General features: G+C 42.5%; 1 protein-coding gene across 1 annotated transcript in view; it reads left to right on the forward strand.

Annotated features, from left to right (window-relative positions):
* The first annotated feature begins 645 nt into the window (after positions 1-645).
* IL1R1 (interleukin 1 receptor type 1) overlaps positions 646-27,698 on the forward strand; it is a 75,532-nt gene continuing 48,479 nt past the window's right edge. The window contains exon 1 of the mRNA XM_010386223.2: positions 646-912. The gene's annotated coding sequence lies outside the window, so the exon portion shown is untranslated. The remainder of the gene's footprint in view (positions 913-27,698) is intronic.

Here is a 27,698-nt window from a genome sequence, read left to right on the forward strand (position 1 = left end):
GAGCAAGACTCAGTCTCAGAAAAAAAAAAAAAAAAGAGGAGGCTTGGCAGCACCAGCTCTCCTAGGTGGATCTGGTTGCGTTTGTGGAAGCCGGAGGCTCCGGCTTTCATCTCCATGAGCTGAGGGGTGATCAGTGGTCACCTTCCCTTCAGGGTGTGGTGAAGGGAGACTTCCAGAGTTCTCAGCGCACATGGCAGGGGCGGTGGGCACCATGAGAAGTGGCCGGGATCTAGGACACGAGCCGACCTGAATCAAGAGTCCTGCAGCATGGCCTGGGCTGCCTCTAGGGCGACTGCTCTCAGGATTGGGAGGTAGGCAGAAGGGGAAAGCTTATGCCACTACAGGCCTGGGACTGACTGGTCAATACTCTGATGATGGGAACATGATAACGAGCTGGATTCAGCCAGCAGAACTTGTCCAGGTTCAACACAAAGTCATGAGAGGAAAGCACCAGCTTCGGGAAGCGTGAGAGGTTACTGTGCAGTAGTGGGTGTTTGTGCAGTAGTGGGTGTTAGTGTTTCTTAAGGATCTGGCACGTTTGCTGAGTGATTCTGGCTGTCTGCCTGGCTCTGAGCTTCCTGTTCATCATTCCCCAGATGTGTCATGGCCGAGGGATTAAAGGCCTCAGAGGCTGTGACACAGCCATCTCCAAAACCCCACTTTCTCCTTCCTTTGAGCCTCCGCACCAGCTGGGGCGTCTGGCAAGATGTGAGCTGTCACTCTGCTGCAGCACAGACCTGAATTAACAACTCTAGCCAGGGCTGACTTCAAAACGCACTTTCGTTTTTAATAACCAACATCAGCTCGGCAGGCTTCAGTTGGGAAAAGAGACCTTGTCAGATTACCCCGACATTCTCCACCTCCTGGGAGGCCAGCCATTCCCAAATGCCCCAAGGATGAAGAACGGAGACGGTAAGATGATTAATTGCACTGCAGGTTTTTTGTTTCTGCATTTTTTTCCCTCTTTTTTTGGGGTTTACTTACACGTTAATGAGGTATTTAGGAAAGACAAACGGAATCTGATAAAAGGTAATGTTATGTTGTGTTATGTTATGTTGTTTGTTGAAACAACATTTTAAGGATTTCTTGAAGTTATATGTGTATGTTATACAGAGCGTATGTGTTATCTGTATGTGTTATACAGAGCGTAGACGTGTTTAAGATGTGTTTATGAGCCACATTAAGAGATCAACTGTGATTACCTATGGAAGACTAACTATGAAATATATGGGAAATATGCTTTATAACTGTATATTACTTATAAACCACAAATAGTTACCTGACTTTTGGTATGTGGTGAGAGATGTGAAGTGAAAGGCGTTGTAAGTGAAGTCGTTTTATAAGACTGTTATTACTGTAAGAATTGAGACTTGTTTTATCACTTTCCATTAAGCTTCTACAATGTTAGAGAGGCATAATCTCACCCAATGTTTGGCTGAAGGTGCTATTTTTTATTTATTTATTTATTTATTTATTTATTTATTTATTTATTTATTTTTGAGATGGAGTCTCACTCTGTCACCCAGGCTGGAGTACAATGGCACGATCTTGGCTCACTGCAACCTCCGCCTCCCAGGTTCAGGCGATTCTCCTGCCTCAGCCTCCAGAGTAGGTGGGACTACAGGTGCGTGCCACCATGCCAAGCTAACTTCTTGTATTTTTAGTAGAGACGGGGTTTCACCATGCTAGCCAGGATGGTCTCAGTCTCCTGACCTTGTGATCCACCTGCCTCGGCCTGCCAAGTGCTGGGATTACAGGCGTGAGCCATCGCGCCCGGCCTGAAGGTGTTATATTATTAACAGCAGCCTCTATTTGTTTCATTTAAAGGTATAATGCATTGTATTGGCAAAACTTGTATACGCTTTCTTCCATAAGGACTTCAAAGGTAATCTTAAAAGCCTGATCATGTTTTATTCCCCCCTCAGAAGCTTTGCCAATGTTGCACCTACAGCTGTAGAGAAGACCGTGCACTCTCAGAGGGGATTATAAACATTGTCTTGCATTTTTATCCTTGATCTCCATAATTTATCCTTGATCTCCATTTATCTTTGATCCCCATAATTCCTACTGATAGTGTTGTTGTGCATAAGAATGAGAAAATGGGACTGAACCTGAAGGATTAAGGAAAGAAAATAACAAAACAAAAAGGAGAACCAAATGAAGCTTATTCAATTCAATTTATAACTCCTTATTGCTTATGTAAAATGTGAATTTTTTGTTGTGTTGGTGAGGGTGTGAGGAGTGGATGGTGGGGAAGGATGCTTCAAAAAATACAGCTAAGGACCAACTGGTTTGGTGAGTCATGGCATTCACCTGTGAGACAGCTGGAGAACAGTGACGTCTGTGTGTGTGTCTGTGAGTGTGTCTGTGTGTGTGCATTCGATGCAGGAGATTGGTGTTTACTGTAAATGTGTTGATCCGTTAGTTTAGTTTGGGTGAGTCTCAGTTTCTACTGAGTAAATCTTTAAAGCTCTGAAATGATATTAAACAAATGAATGCAAGCCAAGGATAGGACCAGGAAAATGGAGAACACTGTCTTTATAGGTACAAGTGTCATGGACTTGGCATGAATATCAAAAGTTGTCCAGAAAGAACCAAGAAAACTGCTTGAGATGAATTTGATCTGCCTAGTGGTAGTGATGAGTTTAAAAAGATTCTTATGACCTTTACTAATGCTACATGCTGTTGTTAATCATTGAACTGATAAACCCAGTTGGGCACAAGACTGTTAGTTTACTTAGGAGGAGAACTTGACACGAGTGCTCAAAGAATAGTGAAGGTATACTTCTAAAATACGTCCTTGAAACATTTGCACAAACAGCACAAGCTCATTGTCAAGAATAAAATTTTAAAAAATACATAGAGATAATAGTAAAAGACGAGAAGTAAAAACACACCACTGTGAGATAAACACTGTTCACATTTTGGTAGGTACATTTGTCTCTGAGTCCATTTACAGTTTGAAGAAATATACTTGTACTCTACATGCTATTCGGTTGTCTGCTTTTACCTCACAGCAATGTATTACGAGCATCTTGTCATGAGAATGAATTTTCGTTTACAAAAGCTTTTCCATTTCATTGCATAGATAGTTTATTAAACCCTGTTGGCAGGTGGTTGATTGTTTTTCTCTTATTAACAGTACTAACACCCTTGCAGCTAAATCTTTGCATCTCCTCATGAGTTTTCCTTGAGATAAATCCTCAGAGGCAGAATTGTAGGGGTCAAAGAGCATGGGCATTTTAGAAACTCTAGATCCCTGCCGCTAAATTAATCCTAGGAAAGTTTTATTAATTTACATGCCCACCAGCACTGTGTGAACATTTTCTAACACTCTCATCGGCATCGGGTTTTATAATTTGTTGAAAAGTGTACTACTCTGATAATAGGCAAAGGTATATTTTGTTGTCTTAATCTGCCTTAAGGAAACCCTTTGCAAAATCTGCTGGCTTCCAATTCTGCCCCTTTGGGTTCAGCCTCTCGTCTTTTTTGGTTACTCATTGCCAAGGCAGTCACCTCTTACAATAACTTCTGCCAACCTAATTTCTGAGGACTTTGACTTCATTTGATGTCTCTCAGAAAGTCTGCTGAGAGAGCGAGAGAACAGGATGCTTCTGCTCTGAATTTTTACTGATTGAGTAACCTGGGGCAAACCTCAGTCTTTGTGATTTTGTCTCCTTTTTAGCTATAAAATGTAGAGAGAAGGCCTGTGCTAGGCACCTCACAAGATTGTACTGGGATTATAAAGAGGCAAGATAGAGGCAAGCTTTTTGAATAGTAGAAAAGTAAAAATGCAAAATGGCATTATTATTATTGTTGTTACTGTAAAGTTTAGTGATAAGTCTTGCCTTCTAAAATATATAGTTTCTGGAGAGCTGCATGCCGAAATTTTGACGTCTTCTAATTCTAAACTTGGGAAGTGTGTGTGTGTGTATGTGGTGTGAATAACATATTTCTATGTTTCTTGGTTCTTAGATTCAGTAGCAGTGTTTGGTGGGTTCCAGCAGTGCATGGATACATTTTAGATTAAAAAGGTTTCTATTTTGTTGCTTATCTATTCCATTCGCTTGCAGGAAAACCAGCCATCCCCCTCCTGTAAGATTCTCATCATCCATGGGCTTTGCTCAACTCCCCAGTGGACTGAGAGCTCCTGAAAGACAGGGGCCGGTTTCATGTGTATACCTCTCTCCAGGGTCTGCTTTGGGGTCTGACACCCACAGGGGGGATCAATCAATGTTTCTCAAATGAGTCAATGTAAGGGAGGTAGAAACATATTAACCCAGTTCTGTGGAGAAAGGAATATTCCAAAAAAGAATCCCAGAAGATTAAAAAACACAACCTAAATAGAGCTTTTCTAGGGGCAACTGGTTATTTATTTAGTTTAGTATGGGTGAGTCTCAGTTTCTACTGAGTAAATCTTTAAAGCTCTGAAATGATATTAAACAAATGAATGCAAGCCAAGGATAGGACCAGGAAAATGGAGAACACTGTCTTTATAGGTACAAGTGTCATGGACTTGGCATGAATATCAAAAACTTTAAGGAGGCGTCGATTTTCACTCTGACTTCCCAGCTCAGTGCTGGGCTGCAAAAATCAGGACCACACTGACATTTAGTCATGGTTTGAACTCGGCACTGAATAATAACAATAAAAACTAATATGTAATACAGCACTTAGTAGGTAGGAGACCTGGTTTTAAGTACTTCTCGTATGAAATAATCAGTACTATTATTTTATTTTACAGATTAAGAAACAGAGACACAGAGAAGTGATTTGCTAGGGTTATACCAGTAGTTAGTGCAGAGTTGGAATTACGATGCAGACAGGCTCACTCTGGAGCCCATGGGTCAGTGAGGGTAGATTGGACCGAACTTTAGAGACAATGTCACATGGGTTGAGGCCACTGGTGATGTTTGTGCTGTTTATTTGCACATGACTACCGTTTATTGAGTCACCTACTAAAGGAACATGCACTCTTCTGGGTTCTTTAAGTATATTATCTTGAATCTTTCTCACAACCTTGAAACATTATTCCAACTCTAGGTCCAGACAAGCTAAGACCCTGAGAAGTTCAGTGAGTTTCCCAAAGCCGCGGGCTAGTGAGGAGAGATCCATCAGCTTGCACCAAGTCTCTCTGCCTTCTGAGCCCCTGAGCCACGCTGGCCTGGACAACGGAGTGCTGGTTTACTCGGTTCTTCCATCCCAAGGTGCTGAGAGTCCAGTTCTACTGCATTTGGATGTGTTGAACCTGAAAACTCAGCCACAACAACCCCTCAACTTGGGGATCAGGCAGGGCTCAGCCTCAGCTTCTCTGAACCCACATGGGCCAATGTGAAATGGATTTGATTTTTCAGAGCAGATCCTCCCTGGCAGGACCATCCAATTTATCACACCAAACCAGACATGATGGACGTTTAGAATATTGAGAGATATTTCTTTATATTTCCTGTCTATTGACCCTCCATATCTGCAGCAAGGAACTCCAGAGAATGTCTCCAAGGAGGCTGGGATGGAGTATGGTGAGTGCTAGCTTGGGAGCCAAGGACAGCTTCATTTCTCCTGGGTAACTTATCTCCCTTTTCTTTGCTTAGTGTTTCCAGTTATAAAACGGGGAAAGGACTATAATATAAAATGGAATTTTACTTTTTTTGGTTCAACTTTTCCATATGATTTTGAAACTCTTTAATGTTTTTGAGCAGATGACATGTGGTTTATTTGCTTTTGAAGGGGTAACACAGTTTAAAAGGTTCTTCAGGGACGTGTCCTTCTCTTCCCTTTCTGCAGACGCTTCTTTCCCTCTTCCTCACCAATAGGTGAGTCTGGTTAATAGTTTCTAGTTTTTTCTTCCACCTCTTTCATACTCATAGTGTGCACCTTCTGTACCTTGATCCATGACTGTATCAAAGGAGGTGCATTTTCAGCCTCTCAGTGGACATTTAGGTTGTTTGTAATCTTTTGTTATTTCAGCCAATGTCGCAACCAGTAACAGCCTGCCCTTGTAATTTTGCAGAAGTGTTTACAAGTTGTTGGTTAAATTCCTGGAAGCAGAATTGTGGGGTCAGAGGCTGTGTACACTTGTGATTTCGATACATATTTCAGAATTACCCACCCCCACCCTACCAGGTTACACCAATTAACATTCCCACCAGGAATGTTTGAAAGAATGCTTCTCCATGTTAGCAGGCTTCTCAACAGTGCCTGCTAACAAAATGGTTTTTATTAGACTTTGGCAGTCTCAAAGGAAAAAGCTGCAAACTTAGTAAGTTTTCTGAATTTTCCTATCTCATATCATGACCCACGCAGTGTCAGCCCCATTGTGATCTCTTGTGGCAAATACAACCACGTTTGACATGTACTTTGTTGACTCAGGTTGGGCATCTATTCAATTAGTTTAAAACCATTTGCAATCACAACTTTTTTCATTTGATGATTGTGTTTTGAGACTTTGCTGTGGGTCCAGTCATGGGATGGCACACGGGTGAGTGGACCCCACCAGGGTTGCACGAAACAGCTAGGCAGCCGCAGGAGTTGGCACCCGTGTGCTGAGCACTGTGAAACACAGAGATGACAGGCTGCAGAGACAACGACTAGGGAGCCGTGATCCACATTAGCCCGGTGATTGGGACTGTTCGAGGTGAAGCGATAAGGTCTGAGGCATGAGAAGGAACCAGCCAGACAGAGGGCAGAAGAAGCAGATCATAGAAGCCCAGCATGAGGAGCAGAAAGCAGCTCTATGTATGGCCAGTGAAGAGAGTGGAAGGGAGACCAAGGTGAGCCGGAGACACAGGCAGAGGCCAGAGGATGGGGGGCATTTAGGGCCATAGTAAGGAGTTTGGCTTTTATTGTGAGTTTCAGGTTGACTTTAGTCATGGGCTGGGAAGATGGTGCCAAGGTCTGTAAACTCTTACCTTATAGATGTAAATGCCCACCTGAATGACACCAGGGAGGTGTGGTTCTATACACAAGCACCTGTCAGACTATGTTGTATTTGCCACAAGAGGTCACGATGCGGCTGACATTGCATATAGGGCTGGCGACCAGAACACTGTATCTCTTGGCCAGCCTTGTCCTCCGTGTGAGACAAGTGGAGACATTTTACGAAAATACATTCTACGTCTCTCCGAAATAAAACTCAGTTTATAAAGGCCTTTCTCATTCATTATCTCATGCATTAATAAACTGACTGATAATTTTGACAGATTATTATTGCATGTCCAACCTGTGCTAAGCCCTGTGCTAAGTGCTGGGGATGGTGAGAGGAAGAAGGAGTGGAAGGGGAAATAGAAAGATGAAGAAAATTCAGAGCAGCTTATAGGCCATTTGCGAGATAGAATCAAATGTCAGCAATGAGAAGGAAAGCAGGAAGGGGATGGTGAAGAGCACCTAGCCACCTCTAGGTTCTGGACCAGAGCACGGGTAAATCTGCCCCAGGGGCCTGCTTGGTGCCAGGGAGTCCTTCAGGGATGGGGTCTCAGGAGAGAGCTGCAAGTAGGGCTTCTCTGACATCCTTTTCTCCAGGTGTACGTGGGGTTATCTTTCTAACTTGAGAGGTAACCAACTAAGAGCTTTCCTCAGGACCACTGAGTGGGCAAAGAGTAGAACTGGAACTTTTCCTCCCAACCCTGAAATCTGAGGCCGTGGCTCTCTGTGCTCAGAATAGAACAAAATTCCTGAAGCCCCACCACCCGGGGAAGGCATTGAGGAGAGTGTCTCTACTATGCATCATCTTTCATGCTGGCCACCCTGGTTCCATGATGATGAGGCTGCTTTGCTTATGAGTCTGGAGTGTTGTCACGGCTCTGGGGAAGGGGTGTGTATCTACCAGTCTTAGGGTCTTGGAGACTCTAAGCCCAGAGGTGCTTCCATTGTGTGAAGAAACACAGGAGACTGAGACAAAATATTGTTGATAAGACACTCAGGCCCGTTTTGGAGGCAAAACTGTCATAAACAGTCATTTGTGGCCAGCACAGGGTGGGGATTAATGTGTGTGTGTGTGTGTGTGTGTGTGCAAGTGTGAGTGTGTGTGTTGTGGGAGGTGTTTGAGGGAGGTCTCAGGAACTGCTGGCCCTGAGGAGGTACTGATGGATCAGGTTTCCACGGACACAGGAACATCTGGGCAGGAAGTGGGAAGACTGCAAAGTCAGCTCACCCTCTTCAGTGAGCTTCACCTCCCAGTCCAGGGAAAGGAGGGCAGGGCTTGCTTCTGAGAAGGGACTTCTGGTGAATTCCAGGTGCTCAACGCAGACAGAGTTGCCCCAATCAGATGTAACATGGGATGGGGGTTGTCAAGTGCTCATGCCAGGTAAAAGAGGCAGCAAAAAGTGTGTTTACCATAGAAAAGTCTAGAAATGTAGTTATAAAACTTGAAATGTGTCTGTGTTAATTGTAATGGAAATAAATACTTTAAGATTAATAGATTTTCTTTTTAGGCTTTGGGTTTTCCTTTATCTGTGTACAATAGATTGAATATCTGTGTGTCCCCCAAGCCACCACTAAATTCCTATGTCGAAACCCTAATCCCAGTGATGGAGTTAGGAGGTGGGATGCTTGGGAGATGATTAGGTCATAAGGGTGGAGCCCTCATAAATGGGATTAGTGCCCCTATAAGAAGAGGTCAGAGAACTAGCTAGCTCTATTTCTACCATGTGTGGATACAATGAGAAGTCAGCTGTCTGCAAACCAGAAAGTGGGCCCTCACCAGACACTGGATCTGTCAGAACCTTGATCTTACACTTCCAGAACAGTAAGACACAAATATTTGTTGCTTAAGTCATCCAATCTGTGATCATTTGTTACAGCAGCCCAGGCTAAGACACTGTGTTCAAGCAGCCGGTGACAATGGTATGACTAAGGTTTTTACTAAGTTTCAGGCCTGTTTCCTGAATCAATGAACAAGGGAATGAGCCATGGCTATAGAATAGGCTCAAAGCACATTTGTGTCTTTTGTGGAAGTTTGCCTTCTTTTATCCTTTGGGGAGAAATTGTTAGCGGTGAATGTGCTTATAAATTACCCATCTTTTCTCCAAAAATGCTGAACGTCTTAACCATGAGTCTCTTCTTGTCTGAGGGAGGCGGTGTTGCTTTTGGTGACCAGAGCCGTTCGGTCATGTACACCAATAACATATTCCAACATGGGCCACAAAACCAAAACATTCCAAAGCCATGATTATGCTCCCTGAATATTGATGTGGCTTCCCTCATTCTATTCCTGGAGTTAGTGAGAAGGTAGAACTTGACTGGAAATCCTGGAACATTTTTTCTAGACTTTTCATTGCCTGCGATTTTATTTGCTGTCTCCTTGGTCTCGCTTGCCCTGCTCTAGGCTGATTGGCAGCCAGTCTTGGAGGGTGCACCAATGACGCTCAGCCTCCTCGTCCTGGAGCCCAGGTACCCACCTCATCTGCTATTTTAGAACCAGCCAGGATCAGCAGCCATCCGTCTCCTCCCCACGATGTCTGGGAGCTTTACACATTGCCTGTGTTCCTTACACAGGCTTTATGATTTTTGATTTGTCTCTAAGGAAATTGAGGCTTAAAAATAGCAGGTGAGTTTCTTCAGGTCACGGCAGATCAAAAACAGAGTCAGAATTTGAACATGGATCTGTTGGACTCTCTCAGCTCTGTACACATCATTGTGCTGAAATAGTAAGGAACATGAGGAAGGGAAACACCAGTTTATGGAGGAGCTCTTTCTCAGATGTCCTTCAAGCAGTCATATTTGTTCGGGCACTGGCTTTTGAGTTCATTCATATCAAGCATGCCATTCAGGCTCTCTTCTGCCACTTCTATGAGTTATCCAAATTGGTGCATGGTACCCATAAACTAGTTTTTAAAAGAGATATGATTACTGAAATGATCAGTATATAATATTGAAGCCCAAATTAATACAAATGAAATGCATATCACAACTTCAAATAAACTAGGGACTTTGTAGGTGGTTCTCTGGAATGGTTAAACACACCGCGTGCAGTGCGTGGGGAAACTTGGTTTCACAAATAGTGTCAGCTGTCTGCTAAAGAATCTGGAAAACCACACGCGAGGTTCACAGGGGTTCTTTCCTGGAGGGAAAATATGTGATGATTGTCAACAGTGAGGGAATGTGTACTGGAACTTACTTGATTTAAAAAGTCTCATGTGAACCTGCCATGACAACCTCTTTGAATAAGTTTCCCTCAAGGTTTAAGCATTTCTCGAGATTAACACAGTGGGTTTCTGGACTGACTCACAGGGAGAAGGGGGGGGTTACATTTTTGCTATTTTGATAATGTGGGAAATTACACTTGGTATCACTCACTGTGCTTGAATCTTTATCATCAACCTCAAACTCTGGGATTTATGTAACTGCAAGATCAGAACTCTAAGCTGCTTTTTTTCTCCAGCTGAAATTTATTTTAAGTTGGTAAGGAAATGTGATATATATATATTTTTATATATAATATATATGTATATATATAAAATAAATATATGTGTGTGTATATATATATATAATATATATGTGTGTGTGTGTGTATATACATATATAGAACCTAGGCTCATAGGAAGGTAAAAAATGCTTTGGATTGGAGGTAGAGGCAGACATTTATTTCAGTCTGGAACTGATGTCCAGATTGTAAACTATTGTTCTAGGGAAACCTAGTGTGTGTGAACATAAGCCTCTGGAGTTGAACTCTCTTTCTTGGCTGGGCCCCAATCCACCATGTCAGTGTTGAAAGTGGACATTGCTGCTGCCTCAGTGACATACAAATAGGGGAAATGTCTGCTGAATGGAATTACTCTTTGTCATCTAGGCCAGTAGTTGTCAACCTGGCTGCATATTGGAATCACCTGGGAGCCTTTTAAACACTGGTGCCTGGATCCTAACCCCAGAGGTTCTAATGTGATGGGACTGCATGTGGCCTGGCTTTTTAAACTCCTTAGGTAATCATACTGTGCAGTTAGTGTAATGTGGGTTGAGAACCACTGACCCGAGAAGTAGACAGTCACCGAGTCAGTAAATTACCCAAGTAAACAAGAAGCTGGTTAGACCAAACCTGTCCATAGTGATTGCCAAATCTGCCTGGTGGGGGAATTTAGGACTATTTCCCCAGAAACCTTTGTACTGGAAGTTATCAAGGGCTCTCTACCTAGTAAGTGTGCTTTCGATTTTTTAAGGCACTGTGAATATAAGTTGTATAAACATGGCCACTTTCATTTATTTGGCAAATATTTAAACATCTTCTCTGTTCAAGCTGTACTCAATCTCAGCCTACTTTTAAGCATATTAACCAAGCAGCATGGGAGAGAACTCAAGCAATAGAGAGTAGGGGCTGCAGAGTGCCATCGGAGACGGGGAGATGAAAAACCTCAAGGTTTCAGAGCAGGGAGAGATAGTTGCCTGTTTCTCCTTGTTGGAGGGGTGGGAAAACCGTAAAGAAGTGGTGCAGTATTTAGGATAGGTGTTGGAGGGGAAGAAGGAGGAAGAAGAGGGCTTGAGCTGGAGGAGAAAGAAGGATTGTATTCTGGGCAGAGGAAACTGCATGAGCAAGAAAAGAGGTAGAGATTAGGGAAACTTGCAAGGAAACTGATACATAGTAAACATGGGCCCATCAAAGGCAAGGAGAGGGACATGTTCCAAAAGGTAGGATCAAGGGAGATTGAGGAGCATCTGGAATGCTAAACTGAGTGGTCTGGGCTTTGTTTGGGAGGCAGTGGAGTCCTGCATGGCAGGTTTTGACATCCAAGCTTGCAGCAAACAGCAAGTAGGAGCTTGCTCAGGAGTATTTATATGGCGAATCTGGATTATTTCGAAGGAAATTGTGTTTTTATCTCACTGTGTGGCCCATGTAGGTTGCATAGTTGCAGTATCCTCAGCTTTGCATTGACGAGGTGGGTGAGTTGCCCTGAGTTGGGATGGTTCAGATGTCCCCCAATGCATTGCTGCCTTCGACATCTCTCTGTTTCTCTAGCTTCCAACACTTTCTTTGTCTCTCTTCAACCACCATGCTGAGAAAAAAGTTTAAGAGCTTTTCTTGTTCCCCCGCATAATCTTGGCAAGTAATAACAGTGAACCCTGAAGACAGAAAGAAGTGTGGATGTTCGGAGACTGGATTGCTTAGCATGGCATTAAAAATTTTTGGCTGTGTTGACTCTCAAGTAAATATGGTAACTGCTTTTGCTTTTCCTTTTCAAAATACGAAGACAAAATTTAAAGGAAGCCAGATTTTGGCATAAATGGCTGACTCTTCTGCAAATAGCATTTCTGGATTAATTTTATTACATCTAATTGCTCTTGCATGTATTCTGATAATTTTATTTGTAATAAAGTTCAGAAGTGCTGTTAGTGATTAGCCAAAAAGAAGAGTAGAGGGAGGTCAGCTTTCGCATAGTTGAGATCACTTTTTCCAAGTCTGATTTTAAACTGGGTGGTTTGTACTGTGTTAGCAACGTTAGAGGATACAAACAACCATAACAACAAAACAACAACAGCAGCAGAAAGGTCATCCACCCGTGCTGAAAACCTCCTTCCTCTTGGGTTCATTTTTCCTTCTAGTGGGGGAAATGGTGAAATTACATTAGCACTTTCTACTCTTGGTCCTACTGTCTTCTTTATGACCTGGTAACATTTTCCTAGATAAAATTTGCATGTCTCTAACTTCTCAGTTCCACTTCTTACCGTTCTCATGTTTATTCATAATTCCATTGTGACGTGTTTGGCTGAGTTTGAAAGACTCTCATGATAAGTGGGGAAGGAAAAGATGACTTTTGTAATAAAAGGTAATGCTTAATGACATGAATCTGAGACACATGACTAAGTAAGAAAATAAAATATTGACGTCTTTGTTTTAAATATTGGGTAACACCATCTCATGTTTATCCCTTTTCTCATCAAACCGCATGTCCAGTTTTGGATTAGGAAGACATTCTTACTGTACTTAATGGTACGCCTGCAATCATGGTGCCTCCTCTGTCTGTTTTTGGCTTGACCAAACAACAACGCAAAGCCCTGAGTGCCAACCACCACAACAAGGACTTGGTTTGTATTCATCCATATGCTTGCACTTCCCCCAAGGTGGACAATGTCATCCCCATGAACAGATGAGGGAAGAGAAGCTGATGAAACACAGCTGGAAAGAGCAGGGTAGGGGGTCACTGTGGGCCTCTCCCGTCAGTGATTTGTTGCTGTTTGTGGCCTCTGCAGGCATGGACGTGTCCTGTTGACATTACAAAATAAAATGGATGCAAATATTATTGTTTAGTGTCTTCCAACTTCTTGGATCCTTAAATAGCTGCCAACCTTTCCCTTCAGTTATTTCTGTACACAAAGAGCTATTTCTGAATATCCGTCCTAACTTTCTTCTGGCCTGTTCCCTGCATATTTATTTATTCCAGTGAATCTCACCCGTTCCAAAGAGAACTGGAGCAGGCTTGTGGCTTGTTTAGATGTGGTCTGAGTCTGTGCGGTCCCCTCGGGGAGGTGTACTAAGGATTTCTCAGAAATGGTGTTTGCGTGTGAGGGAACCCTGCCGAGCAGAGAGCGTTTACATTGCCCAGTGTTCCAAGTGCTTGAGTTTCCATAGTTACCTTCGTTTATTAGGACCTTGGAAGAGTACCAACACTGTGACTTCCTGGGAGTTTTCCGTCAAAATCAGCCCTCTGGCATGGTGAAGAATATGTTTGTAAAGGAATAAGAAAAAATATATATGATTTTTCTAAATATATATATATAGGAAATATATATAGGAAATATACATCTATATACATGTTATATATAGATACATAATCAAAATATATATTTGATTTCTGGCCCTGGTTCCCAGCACAGAGCTCCTAACTTCTCGGAATTTCCTGGGTGATGGGAGTCTTTTGTTCTAATGAGGCTCCTGGGTGGAGACTGGTTACTAGAAAGAACAGATTAGAAGCTTGGGAATTTCAGGCCTACTCCCATCCTCTGGGAAGGCCTGGAGGCTGGAGATTGAGTTAATGATCAGTGATGCTCAAGTAACAAAGTCTTGTAAGAATCCTTGGACTCTGGGGTTTGGGGAGCTCCAGGGCTGCTGAACACGTGAAGGGTAGCCCACCCGGAGAGGGCAAGGAAGCGCACATCCCCTCCCGTACACCCCACCCTGCGTAGCTTTTCATCTGGCTGTCTTCTGTATCCTTGATCATATTCTTTAGCACATAATAAGCTGGGAAATGTGTTTCCCTGAGGTCTGTGAGCCATCCCAGCAAATTATCAAACCCAAGGAGGGCATTGTAGGAACCCTGGTTTGCAGCCAGTCAATCAGACGTTTAGGTGACAACCTGGCTCTTGTATTTGGTGTCTGAAATGGGGGGCAGTCTTGGGGGGACTGAACCCTCAACCTGAGGTCTGTGCTAACTCCAGTTAGTATCAGAATTGAATTGAATTGTAGGACACTCAGCTGGTGTCATTCAGCTGGTGTCAGAGTATTCGTTGACATCCCTTCAATCCCTGGTCACAGAAGTGTGTGGAGTGCAGGTATAGAAAAGGAAAAATAGTTGGTTTTTATTCATCTCACATTTATTTTAGATTACTCAAAATAAGCATATCTGAGGTTATATCTGCTGTGTAGAGCAATGAAAACATTTATGGGAGGGTAATGGTGGTAAACACTGTAACTTCATGCTGACGTTGGGTGGTAACTTCTCTTCGATAATTCAAGCATATCTAGTGATACTGTAAGTTCTTTATTGCACTTCAGAAATACTCCTCTGTCCGTGGAGGGCATTTCTTCTCAAAACGCTTTGTACTCCCTCATGAAATTGGAATATTTGCTATGGAAACCAAATTGTATTTCCTTTGGTCTGCTGAAAATTAGAAAAGAAATTTTGTATGGTCAGTAGGTTATTGTTTTAAACTTAACTACATGAGATTAAGTTCTGGAACTGCGATGCCATTGATGCAATTTCAGAATGCAATTGTTGCACTCATTAAACACCACAGCTTGGGAAGGATCCCTGATCCACTTGGGGCTCAGTGGCTTTCTCAGCCTAATAGGGACATAGTTTGAAGAGTCTTAAACAAAAGTTACATAAGAACCCCAGACTATTAGCTGTGTTTCCATAGGTGGATTTTCTTTTATTATCTTAGTTTTCAGCTTTATTGAGGTACAACTGACCAACAATAATTGTGTATATTTAAGGTATACAACATGAGGAGTTGTTGTATGTATACATTATGGAATGATCACCACAATCAGGCTAACACATTCATCACCTTACATAGTTACCTGTTTTGTGTGTGCATGGTGAGAACAGCTAAAATGAACTCTCTTAGCAAACTTCAAGTGTACGATACAGTATTACTCACTATAGTCACCACGTTGTCCGTTAGGCCCTCAGAAGTTATTCATCTCATGATGAAAAATGTATACTTTTTGATACCATTTCCCCCTTCCCTCCTTGGCAGCCACCACTCTACTCTCTGTAAATCATTCTTGTGGTCATTAGTCCCCTCTCGGAACTCTGTCATGGCCCCTTTGGGAACTCAGGTGGACAAGTGGTGATCTCCTGAAATGGCTCAGTCTGCAAACTTCCCCCTGAGGTATCAAAGCTTTCATTTACTGCCTCAGTATAATTAACTTTCAGTGCTTCTTTGGCTAGATTGACCTACAGCCCTCAGTGGTCTTTAAAGTGAAAAAAGTGAAAAGTCTTTAGCGTGAAACCTTTGATGTGTGCGTTGTGTAAGTGTACGTGTTTGAGTGTGTGGGTGTTCATGTGTAGTTTTATGAATGTGCGTGTGGGTTTTCATGTGTATTGAGTCAGTGTATATCATATGTTGTATATGAGTGTTGTATGTATGGAGTGAATGTACATGTTTGTTGTGTGTGTTTTGTGTGTGTTTCATGTGCTATGTGGGTGTGGGTTGCATGAATGTGTGTCATGTGTGCATTGTGTGCATGTGCCAAGTACCTGGCATGTATTTTAGTAGGTGCTTAGTAAACATTTGTGACGTGCAGGAAAGGCAGAATTCCTGCCTCCATGAAGCTCATTGTGTAAACTCACTGGTGAATTGTCAATTCCTTAGGCACAGGGCCTGTGTTGTGTTCATTTTTCATCCTTCAGTGTCACACAGACGCAGGCAACTCCAGCATAAAATGTGGGGCTTAGATGGGAAACGTGTATTGTATAACTAAACACAAATTTGCTCTCAATTCAGGTTTCCTGAAGCAGAAGCTTGTTTTCTTCAATTCACCTTTGCACACACTACACAATCCCCTTTGCTGTTATGTTTGCCATGTATTATCCCTCCACGGTCTGCAGGTGGGTAGGGATCTGTTGGATTTGTTCCCAGGTACACCTCAAGTACCTGGAACACTGCCTGGTACATGGTGTGCACACAATAAAATTGGTTTAATGATCAAATGCAAGAGTAAATGAGCTCCAGCACATTTGGTCCACATCCAGGTTTTTAGTGGAACATAGGAACATATGACATCTGTCACAACTCACTTTAAATCTCAGCAGGTCTTGGCAAGCAGCTTCCTGGGGGCTCTTCCTCTTGCTCTGTCAGGCCCTAGTGTCAATCTGCGTCCTGCAGGGTTTGCCTCTTAGGCTGTCGTCGTGGACCTGGCCCCAGGGAGATGACTCATTCTGCTTGGTCAATAGCCATGCTGTGCCCTTGGGTCCTTGCTGCAGGCTGTGCCCTCTATGTCATTGACCCAGGGGTCTGGGACATCCAGCCACCCGGTGCTGACCACCATGGACTTTGCTGTTGCCTGCAGATGTGCCTCCGCCAACCCCTTGGTTTCTTTCCAGGCCTCTTCTGTTCCTCTGGTTTCTCTAGCAACTTCTGTTCCCCTCCTCGGCACCTAGGAATTCTTGTCAGCTTCCTCCACTTTGCCAGAGGCAGCCCCTGCAGCCATGGAGCCAGGTGTCACTGAGCACTGCTTTCTGGAAGGGGACTGCCGTTTCCAGGCTGCTCCTCTGCCAGCCCGGTGACTCAGCTTCTACTCCTTCTTCCAGAGTTGACCATCAGAGCTGAACTCTTGCCTTCCTTCTTTCTCCTTCTGCAGATCTTCCCTCTAGCTCTACAAGAAGGGCCTCCCTGGCTGTGTGGTCAAAAGGTCTCCACTATCCAAGTCCAGCCTGGCTCACGCTAGTATTTATGGGTCCAGTCTTCCTCCATGACTCTTGAGATGTCAAGCCTAGTTTGGGGAGTTCAAAAAAATACCCTTTTCTCTCTCTCAACAAAGCCTAGCACATTTTTTCAAACCACATTTTAATATTTCTGAAATTAGAATGCATCTTGCAGTGGATAGTAGGTCCTAGTTATTTGGCAGCATTTTTTTTTCTTATTGTACATATTACAGCTAATGATATTTTTGCTTAGGCTATTATCTTGCTATGGACTTAAACTCTATCCTGGAGTTTAAAGCCATGTAACACCTTTTTTGTTCTCAGCCTTCATCTTCTTCACCTCAAGGTAATAGATGCCCCTCCTTTAAAGTTGTCAAGCTGCCAGGCAACCAGAATCAAGAAAAGGGCAGCCCTGGAAGATATATGTTTGTTTCATACATTCAAAAATAGGATTCCCGGTACCTAAGATCACCCTTTGAATCAATACACATGGGGTTGGGCCACCTTAAGGCCATGGACTGGTTTCCATGCTATACTTTGAAATAAGGCCAAAGAAAAGATGTGTCCATCTCATAGGGACCTGGCCTTCCTGGAAGAAGAAAACATATTGGTCAGTAAATAAGAATAGCTTGGCCCTTTGGCAGTTATAGATGTAATTTTCCACGAATAAGGCAGAATTCCATTCCATGCCTCTGTCTCATGAGAACATATGAGTGTGAGACATGGAGGGCCTGCATTTCTGGGTCAGGCCTGCTGAGATCCAGGCCTAAAACTTTTATAGTGAAGTCAGAGTTTTCTGTGTCAGTTCTCTCTCTCTCCCTCTCTCTTGTGCACGCATGTGCACAGACAATCATGAATGAGTGGACATGAAATAGAGAAGTGCTGTACCTGGCAATAGCAACTGAATCTAAAAAAACAATTTACTAACAGGCATGAGTGAGGGGCGCTCAGTTATGAGTTGGTGATTTTAAGCACCAGGATCAGGTATGGGCCAGGTTTGTTCAAGTGAAAAATCATAGTTAATATTCAGAAGGGCCTCGTGAAACCCAAGAGCAAAGACATAGCCACATTTCTGGAAGAACTGGGACCAGCCCGGGAGGTTGTCTGCCAGGGTCTGAAGGAATCATTCTTCATTTCTTGTCTGCATTCCTTGCCTTTTTCTCTCTCTCTCTGAAAACCAGCTTTCCTTGTTTTCAGAAAACAGCCACTCTGCGTCTCCCAAGTGATGTTCAGTGCTAAACACTTTGTTTTGACTCCATCTATAACACATAGGCATTAACTCCATGTATTTCAGTTTCAATGTAAAATTCTTGGGGAGAGCATGTGAATTCTGTAGCTTTGGGTCTAGCGAATACTCCTGGCCCCATCCGTCATGGCCAAGGTGTCTTTTAGGCCTATGCCTGTAGACTGAAGGCAGGGATCAGGGAAATTGCTTTACTTTACTACGAAATACAGGCATGCTGAGCAGATATCAACTGAGTAAACATCAACCCAAAGACATGGAAATCGTGAAAGATTGAATGCAGGATACTCACTCTATTTCCTTAAGGTACTTCTGCATTCCGAGGCAATGTTTATTGCATTATATTACATCAGATGATGTAGTATAATGCCAAAGTTTTATCAATCAGAGACATATTACTGCACATGTAATAATACCATGCTATCTTTATTATCTGTGAAATTGTGTTTGTATCTTATGGGAAAAGTGTCATGAAACTCATTTTGAGAAGCAAGCTGAGATTTTTTAATAAATACATTCAGCTTTTTTATGGAATGAGGTATACCCAGAGGTCTGTAATTAAAACAAATTAGAGTAAATCAAAGCAGAATTTAGCATAAATATTAATGATAAATGAAAAGGCTAGGGGAAATCTTTTTAAATTGTATCAAAATAATACTTCGTATATACATTGGCCAGTCAGTGGCTCACGCTTGTAATTCCAGCACTTTGGGAGACCAAGGCAGGCAGATCACCTGAGGTCAGGAGTTCCAGACCAGCCTGGCCAACATGGCGAAACCCCATCTCTACTAAAAATACAAAAAAATTAGCTGGGCGTGGTGGTGTGCACCTATAATCCCAGCTACTTGGGAGCCTGAGGCAGGAGAATCACTTGAGCCCTAGAGGTGGAGTTTACAGTTAGCTGAGATCACACCACTGCACTCCAGCCTGGGTGACAGAGTGAGACTCTGTCTCAACAAAAAAATAAAATAAAATAAAATAATATAATAAATAAATAATTAAATAAATAAACAAAATAAATTAAAAAAAGTAACATGAATTCAATTGTAAAAAAATATAGAAATATGCCTACAGCGCCTCATATGAGTCTTTCTTGGTTGATAGAAAGGAATGAGGCTTGGCAGAGATTAGGAAGGAGATGATGAACAAGAGAAAGAAGGAGAGAGGTGAAAGGGATGGAAAGGGGAAGAGGGAAAGAAAAAGGGGTTTATCTTTTTGAGATCACCTAAGTAAAGTACTCACATACTACCTCCTCTGTTCTTGAGGCAGGGAAAAGTTAGACATGCGTAGTGTGGGAGCTGGCAAGGTAGCCACCTGTATTCGTCTGTTTTTGCACTGCTGTAAAGAAATACCCGAGACTGGGCGAGGTGGCTCATGCCTGTGGCCCCAGCATTTTGGGAGGCTGAGGTGGGCAGATTGCCTGAGGTCAGGAGTTCAAGACCAGCCTGGGCAACATGGTGAAACTCCAGCTCTACTAAAAATAGAAAAATTAGCCGGGCATGGTGGCACACCTGTAATTCCAGCTACTCAGGAGGCTGAGGCAGGAGAGTTGCTTGAACCCAGGAGGTGGAGGATGCAGTGAGCTGAGATTGCACCACTGCACTCCAGCCTGGGTGACAGAGCAAGACTCCATCTCAAAAAAAAAAAAAAAAAAAAAAAAAAAAAAGAAGAAGAAGGAGGGGGAGGAGGAGGAGGAAGAAGAAGAAGAAGAAATAATATCCGAGACTGGGTAATTTATAAGGAAAAGAGGTATAATTGGCTCACAGTTCCACATGGCTGGGGAAGACTCAGGAAACTTATAATCATTTTGGAAGGGGAAGCAAGTGCATCTAACATGGTGGCAGGTGGGAGAAGTGAAGTGAGAGCACAGGAAAAACTGCCACTTTTAAAACCATCAGATCTGGCCGGGCGCGGTAGCTCATGCCTGTAATCCCAGCACTTTGAGGGCCAAGGCAGGTGGATCACTTAAGGTCAGGAGTTCGAGACCAGCCTGGCCAACATGGCGAAACCCCGTCTCTACTAAATACAAAAATTAACTGGGTGTGGTGGCGGGCGCCTGTAATCCCAGCTACTTAGGAGGCTGAGGCGGGAGAATCGCTTGAACCCGGGAGGCGGAGGTTGCAGTGAGCCAAGATTGTGCCGTTGTACTCCAGCCTGGGTGACAGAGCAAGACCCTATCTCAAAAAAAAAAAAAAAAAAAAAAAAAAGATCTCCTGAGACTCACCCACTATCACGAGAACAGCATGGGGAAACCACCCCCATAATTCAATCACCTCCCATCAGGTTCCTCCCTTGACACATGGAGATTACAATCCAAGATGAGATTTGGGTGGGGACACAGAGCCAAACCATATCTTCACCCTTGTGGCTTGCTAGGCTGACTGCTGGGAGCCTCTCATGGTGGCTCTTCCTCAGTTACCACACAACTGTCTAGAACTCATTGATTGTTTAACACGTGCTGCCTTTACTCTGTAGAGTGTCTGGCTAGGAAAACCACAAGAGAGAGCATATTCTTGCAACTCCCTTCATCATCTTTGCATCAAGAATAATTCTTGTCTCAACAACAAACACACAAACAAAAGAAACCAACAAAGAAAATTCTTCATCATATTTGCATCAAGAATAATTCTAGCTTGGATTTAGACTGGCACAAACAATGTCTCCTGTTCTTCTTGGTCTTCTGTTCTTCTTGATAAACTTCTTATTGTTTCATGGACTGGGAGCTTCCTGAGGAAGTGAAGGGGAGAGTTTCTGGCATGGGTTGAGGACAATCATGAAGGTATGTTCAGAATGAAGTCATATGTAGCAGTCAGGATAGACAGGGTGGCACCCAGACAAGATACAAGGAAGAAGTGGGGAATCTAAAAGGGAGAAAGAAATACAGAATGTTAGGCCTTGTTAGGCCCTTCCAGCCCCATTGTGGCACTCACTGCTGGGGTGTCAGCTGACATGGTCAGGTGCAGTCCTCCTGGTGGTCTTGGGGGTAATATTTCAAAGCAGGGCTCACATGAATAAAAACAAGGTCTAATTAGTCATCTGTGCTTCTAAAGGAAAACTGAGGAATGTGAAGAGGGTCTGTAATGCACAGTTTCCCAGGGATCCATCCATGAACAAAACTCTTTTGTGATGCCTGGGATGCAATAAGGCACAGAATTGGAAATGGTTCTCCCCAGAAGACTTATTGCTGAGTAGGTCACAAACCGTGGATGAGGAGTGGAATACAGTCAAGAGTGAATGAGTAGACAGTCAGGAAAAATCAAAGAAAATATGTCTTCAGCTCCAACCATTAGCTTTTTTGAGGGACCGATTAGAAGGTTTAGATCAGTGGTTCTTAACTTCAACAGACTTACAATGTTCTTTTTCTTAACAACTATTTCATAATATCCTCTAAGTGAAATTCATTGACAACATAACCTACTTATACATGATATTAAAAATTTAAATATATTACCTTAGCTATAATGTAAGGAAGATATAAAAGCTAGTCCGTATTCAGTTTCGTACATACACGTGTAGACACGACTGAGCTAGAAGACAGAAAGAAGTTGTCAGATGCTTGAGCTATACACAGAGAAGTCTTTAATGCAAGCAGCTGCAAATGTAGACTGAAACAGCCTGTGCCTCGCTGGAGAGCCAAATAGAACGAGTGGCATTCCTGTTGGGGATGTGATTTTTTCCCCCTCATGGTGAAAGATCTTTTATAAACTTTCAGAAGAAAATCAAGTTCAGCCTGTCCTCAATTGACACAGTAGATGCTTTTCTGGAAAATTTAATACATATTAAAACTGTGCAAAAAATACTTTGTGTTTATATGACAAACAGAGCTAGGCTTCAGACTCAGATTTTACCTCCATTGAGGTCTGGTGAGATGTTTGAAAGGTTTTATTTTTTTTAGGATAGAGGACAATTTGTTGTGCTGCGCTGTCCTAGGTATTGCAAAATGTCTGGTAGCCCCAACTTCTGCCTGGTAGATGCACACCCAACCAAAAATGCTCCTGCTTGTATTTAAAACTCCCTTAGGTTATAGCTAATTCCCAGGCACTGTCTGTAGAGAGTCTGCTCAGGTAGGGCTCTAGAATGTCCAAGAGGCTTCACAGCTAGGCATGGGAACCACTGATTCAAGCCATGCCTCTCTCTGACTCACCGGATCCCTCTGACATATCTTGGGCCAATGGCTGTCCAGTCAGGGTTTGAAGGAGCTGGGTTTCAGTGAAGAATGTTAGTAGGTTCAGTTCTCTTCCCAGCCCTTTTAATGCAGAGGCCCCCTTGTCAGCCTAGAAGGTTGTTCTAAGCTCCTGTGCAAACCCCTCTTGTGAGCCCTTGGGTGTGACCGTCCTGGAGGTGGTTGACTGGTGATCCAGATTTCAGCCTCTTCCTTCTCTGCTTTGCCCAGTGTCATGTTCAGGCCCCCTGCTTTGTCAAAAGTGAGGAACAGTTTGCCTTGGGTCTCAACACTTTGAAGTCCCATTGGGTGAGTCAGCTCCCCACTTAGCTTCAGAAGGATCCAGGACAGGTTGTCCTAAAATTAATACCTGCATATTCATGGACAGTGCATGGTGAGAGGAGGCAAAGATGGCAGAGACAGCTATAATGGGTTATGGAAAAGAGTTGGGGAAGAGAAGAAAAAACATTATTAAATGGAAGAGATTGAAAAATATTGAAATCAAGTGCAAGAACCTTTAATGGGCAGAGTTAAATGACACATTTATCCATCCAATGGGACTTGGATATATAAAATGCATCTACCACCTACTAGGCTTCATTCAAGACAATGATAATACAACAGTGTATAAAACAGACCAAAACCTACCCTCATGGAGCTTACATTCTAGAGGGGATAGACAGTTAATTAACAAGATCAAGAAGTAATATATACAGTAAGTCAGATGGTGACACATGATAGGAAGCCCCAGTAGGGACTTCAGGTAAGACAGAGATGTGTGTGTGTATGTGTGTGTGTGTGTGTGTGTGTGTGTGTGTGTGTCCATGCAACATCCAATGATCTGGGATACCTATTTGGCAACAAGAGAGGAAAATCTCTTTGGCAATAGTGATTTGGATATTAGTCGTGTAGGAGGAATGAGAAAGCCCTACTGCAATTATCAGGACAGGAAATGATTCAAGTTTGGATAGAACTTTTTAACAATGAAAATGAAGAGAAACAAAACCACTTTGACATGGCAATAATTAGATTTCTGAGTTCACGTAAAGAATGTTGTGAAACTTCTCATTGCAAGCCAACTTTTTGTTTCCTTTAAGTTCTTCATTATCTTTGAGTGTTTAGATTTCAATTCTCCATAGTTCTTCACATATTGACGGAGTTTGCTGTCCTATCACGCAGAGATCAAGTTATTTATGCATTTTACACTTGGTTACTTTAGACTTGAGTATTTGTGTCGAAATACCCTCCTTTTTAAATGTGGTTTCGGTTGGTGCTTTTGGAATGAGGAATTTATCGGCGGTGACTCGTATATACTCTGTTAGCCAGAAATATTAGCTTGCTCTTTACCCGAAAACTCCCTATTCCAAAATGACATCACACTATGAGTTTATGCCCTAGTGAAGCTCCAGTAACATTTGCTTATTTGCATAGTAGAAATACTATCAGATACATGAATTTTCTGTAATTTTCTCAATACCTCTATGGTATTACTGAATGGGTATATTACGCTCATTGTAAAGTTTCAAAGAGGCTGAGTATATAAGTACCCAAATATAATGAATGTTTGGCAGGTAATGATCATCTCTATCATTGACTATGTTTAAATACTTTTTTTTGTGTGTTAACTTATTTGGTTCTCCCAACAACCCAATAAGGTGGGGACTATTGATAACATTATTTTGCCATCAAGGGAATTGAGGCATAAGAGAAGTTAAGTGACTTGCTTAGTGCCACACAGACAGTATATAGTAGAGCTAGGATACATTTGGGGCAGTTGGGCTCCATTGCCTATGCTAGTAACCATCATTCTGCACTTCCTCTAGTTCTAGAGAGCAAATCTCAAACTCCTACGTGTTTTAGGGTCATTTTTAACTTTAAAAACAATGGCAGTGGTCAATGGTAGAACAGTAAAAGGCGGCAATGTGAAGGGGGAAAACCGTCAGTTTTGGAGGGTGTGTTGGATCCTAGTTCAGTTATTTTACTCACTGGGTAATCTTGGACAAGTTCTTTCACTTCTCTCTAGGATGTCTGTTGCTGTCTACAAAACAAGAGTAGTAGCCGGTGTGGTGGCTCACTCTTGTAATCCCAGAGTTTTGGGAGGCTGATACAGGAAGATCACTGGAGGCTGGGAGTTTGTTACCAGCTTGGGCGACATAGCAAGACACTGTCTCTACAAAAATAAAAAAGTAAACAATAAATAAGCTGGGTGTGGTGGTCCAGGCCTGTAGTCCCAGCTACTTGGGAGGCTGAGATGGGAGGAACACCTGAGCCCAGGAGATTGAGGCTGCAGTGAGCCAAGATGGTGCCATTGCACTCCAGCCTGGGTGACAGAGTGAGACCTTGTCTCAAAAACAAACAAACAAACGAACAAACAAACAAATAAACTAACAATGAAACCCCCAAAAACCTACAAAAAAACCTCCCTCCCAAACAAAAGTAGTAATACCATTCATACTTATGAGCATTAAATATGATGCCCTATTGAAGTGTCTAAATCATGGTCAGGAACCCGATAGGTGCTTGAAATCTAGATATTTCATTCCTACATAAGGGCCAATTATTGAGCATAGGTCAGATAAACAGTTAAGAAAGCTGTGGTGCAGCACATTGGAAAGAGAATTGGTGATTTTGGGGAATTCAGGGCAGGATTTGGGCCCCCTAAAGAGCAGTTCATATCTCAATGATGACTTAGGATGTAGGTCCTTATGGTGAACCTGACAGGGGCTGCTGTGCTGTGAAGTATTGCTTTGAAATAAGGGTCAGGGGTGAAGCAGCTGTTCACGAGGGTGCCCCTCTCTTCTGACCTCTTGGCCCCTCTCTTCTGACCTCTTAGGTCTGTCCTTCTTCTTGCTCCTAGGTAGACACTTTCATGAACTACACAGTGGTCTCAGAGGGCTGCAGAAGCTTTATGTACAGCAGACGTTCTCAAACTTTCGGTCTAAAGACCCCTTCATACTCTTAAAACTCTCCAGAACTTTAAAGAGCTTCTGTCTACCTGGTTAATTCTGTTGGTATTAACCACATTCGATATTAAAACTGAGAAATTAAAAAAATAAGTTTTTTTAATTTATAAAAATACATTTATTATTCATTAAGTGGAAGTGGATTATCATAAAGATCTTCATCCTTGTTGCCTTCGCATCGAGTAAGCTGAGGAGGAGGAAGACAAGGCGTTGGTCTTGTTGTCTCAGGGGTGATAGAGGTAGAAGATAGGGAGGAGGTGGAAGAGTAGTCAGAAGAAGCAGGCACACTTGGTGTAACTTTACAGAAATACACCATAATTTCTATCTGAATTCCTGTCTTCTCATTTCTCTAAAAATGTTTTTATACAGTATGAATATTTCTTTATCATTTGCTTTAATCTTATTGCCTGTATCATAGAAGGGCCCATGTCATAAAAGAAGTCAAAAGCATTCTTGAATAACTGGAACCCTCCTCCTAGAGTGTCTAACGTCAACTTGTTTCCTGGCCCTGCATCTTCTATGACTTCTTCCTCATCATCTGGCACTGGTTCAAAAGCACTCATCTCCATCAAGTCACCTACTGTGAATTTCTCTGGTGTAGCATTTATTAGGTCCTGAATTAATCCAAGACCCATATCTTGAAACCTTTTACCCCTATTTTTTTTTTTTTTTTTTTTGCCATATGCACAACCTCTTTTACGATTTCATTGATTGGCTCAGTCATAAATCCTGTGAAGCCAGTGCACTTCTAGACACAGTATTCTCCAGCAGGATTTTGTTGTTTCAGGCTTGATGGCTTTCATGGCTTTCCTATAACAATGACGGCATTGCCAATAATGTAGTCATTCCAAGCTCTCATGATGTTCTCTCCATCGGGGTTGTTTTCCATAGCATTGACACTTCCTTCCATAGAGTACCACGTGTAATGAGCTTTAAATATCTTTATAGACCTTGCCTCCTGGTCACCTGGTGGTCCTGAGGTTCACTGGCGTTTCACTTTGAATCCTCACTTTTAACACCAGATCTGGGTGGTGCAGGCCACAGATGCCCATGGACAGTGCGCCCTCCCATTCCACACATGCACCCACGCCCAAAGTAAAAAAAATAATTTTTTAGCAATTATTTAAAAACGCTGATACACTCATTGCCTGTTAACATAAATCTCTTTTATAAAAACAATTATTTTTAAAAAACAAAAGTATCAAAAAGAATTACTTTTTTTTTTTTTTAACTTTGTTTACATTGTTCTGTGAATCTCTTTAATGCTTAGCTCAATAGAATACAGATAAGTTCTCATATCTGCTTCTGCATTCAATGTTGGAGAAGTTATACATTATGCAGTCTCTGGAAAAGTCCACTGTACATGTGTATGAAAAAGACACATACCATGTTTGAATTGTTATGAAATTAGTTTTGACCTTGAGGACTCTGAAAGGATCTCAGGAACCTTTGAGAACCGATAATATAACATCATTTTCTTTGTAATAATGTTTTTGAACATTCTCAATATTCCCTCTCAGCTTCCTCGTGGTGCCTTGTGTTCAAGCAGTCACAATTGTTAATGATTCTTCTTTCAAAATTCTTAGGTTTGGCAACCCTGGAGACAGTAGCTTTGACCTTTAGATGTCTTCCTCAGTCTCACCTTTCCTCTTTCCTTGACAGCTGTTCTTTCCTTTTCATTCTTGGTGGCGCAACCTTGGGGGATTTTCCATCCGGGCCGGTGCCTCTTCTCTCTCTGCCTCTGGGGCCTGACAGCTGCCAGGCTGTTCTTTATGTGACATCGTTCACAGTTTACTTCCTTCCCCAAAAGTCTTGGTTTTGACTAAAATGTATTAATTCTTGGTTATGTTTTATAAAGATATCAAAAATCTTTTCAACCAAAGTTTGAAAAAGAATTTGCAGGGTGGGGATGGGCATGTGTAAAGAATCTCAGGCATCTTTACTGATGAACTTCAGAAACTATGTCAGTAGATTTCTGATGCCAGCCAGGATTGAGTAATAGGCCCTAGATTTACTTTCTCCTAAGAAACAACTACATTACTGGACAAAATATATAAAACCAGGGTTTTTAAGAACCGCACATCAGCTAAGGAAGGACAGTGATCCCTGAGAGGCAGAAAACAAAGCCCTATGACTTCTCTGGCTTACTGATGTGAGAGAGTTTCCAGGCCATGGCACAGGGAAGGGTGACCCAGGCAGAGTCCAGTGAACTTCCTGACTTGATGAGACAGAGCTGAGAACCAAGGGAGATCAAG

The sequence above is a fragment of the Rhinopithecus roxellana genome, chromosome 17 (genome assembly GCF_007565055.1).
Source record: "Rhinopithecus roxellana isolate Shanxi Qingling chromosome 17, ASM756505v1, whole genome shotgun sequence".
NCBI classification, from domain to species: domain Eukaryota; kingdom Metazoa; phylum Chordata; class Mammalia; order Primates; family Cercopithecidae; genus Rhinopithecus; species Rhinopithecus roxellana.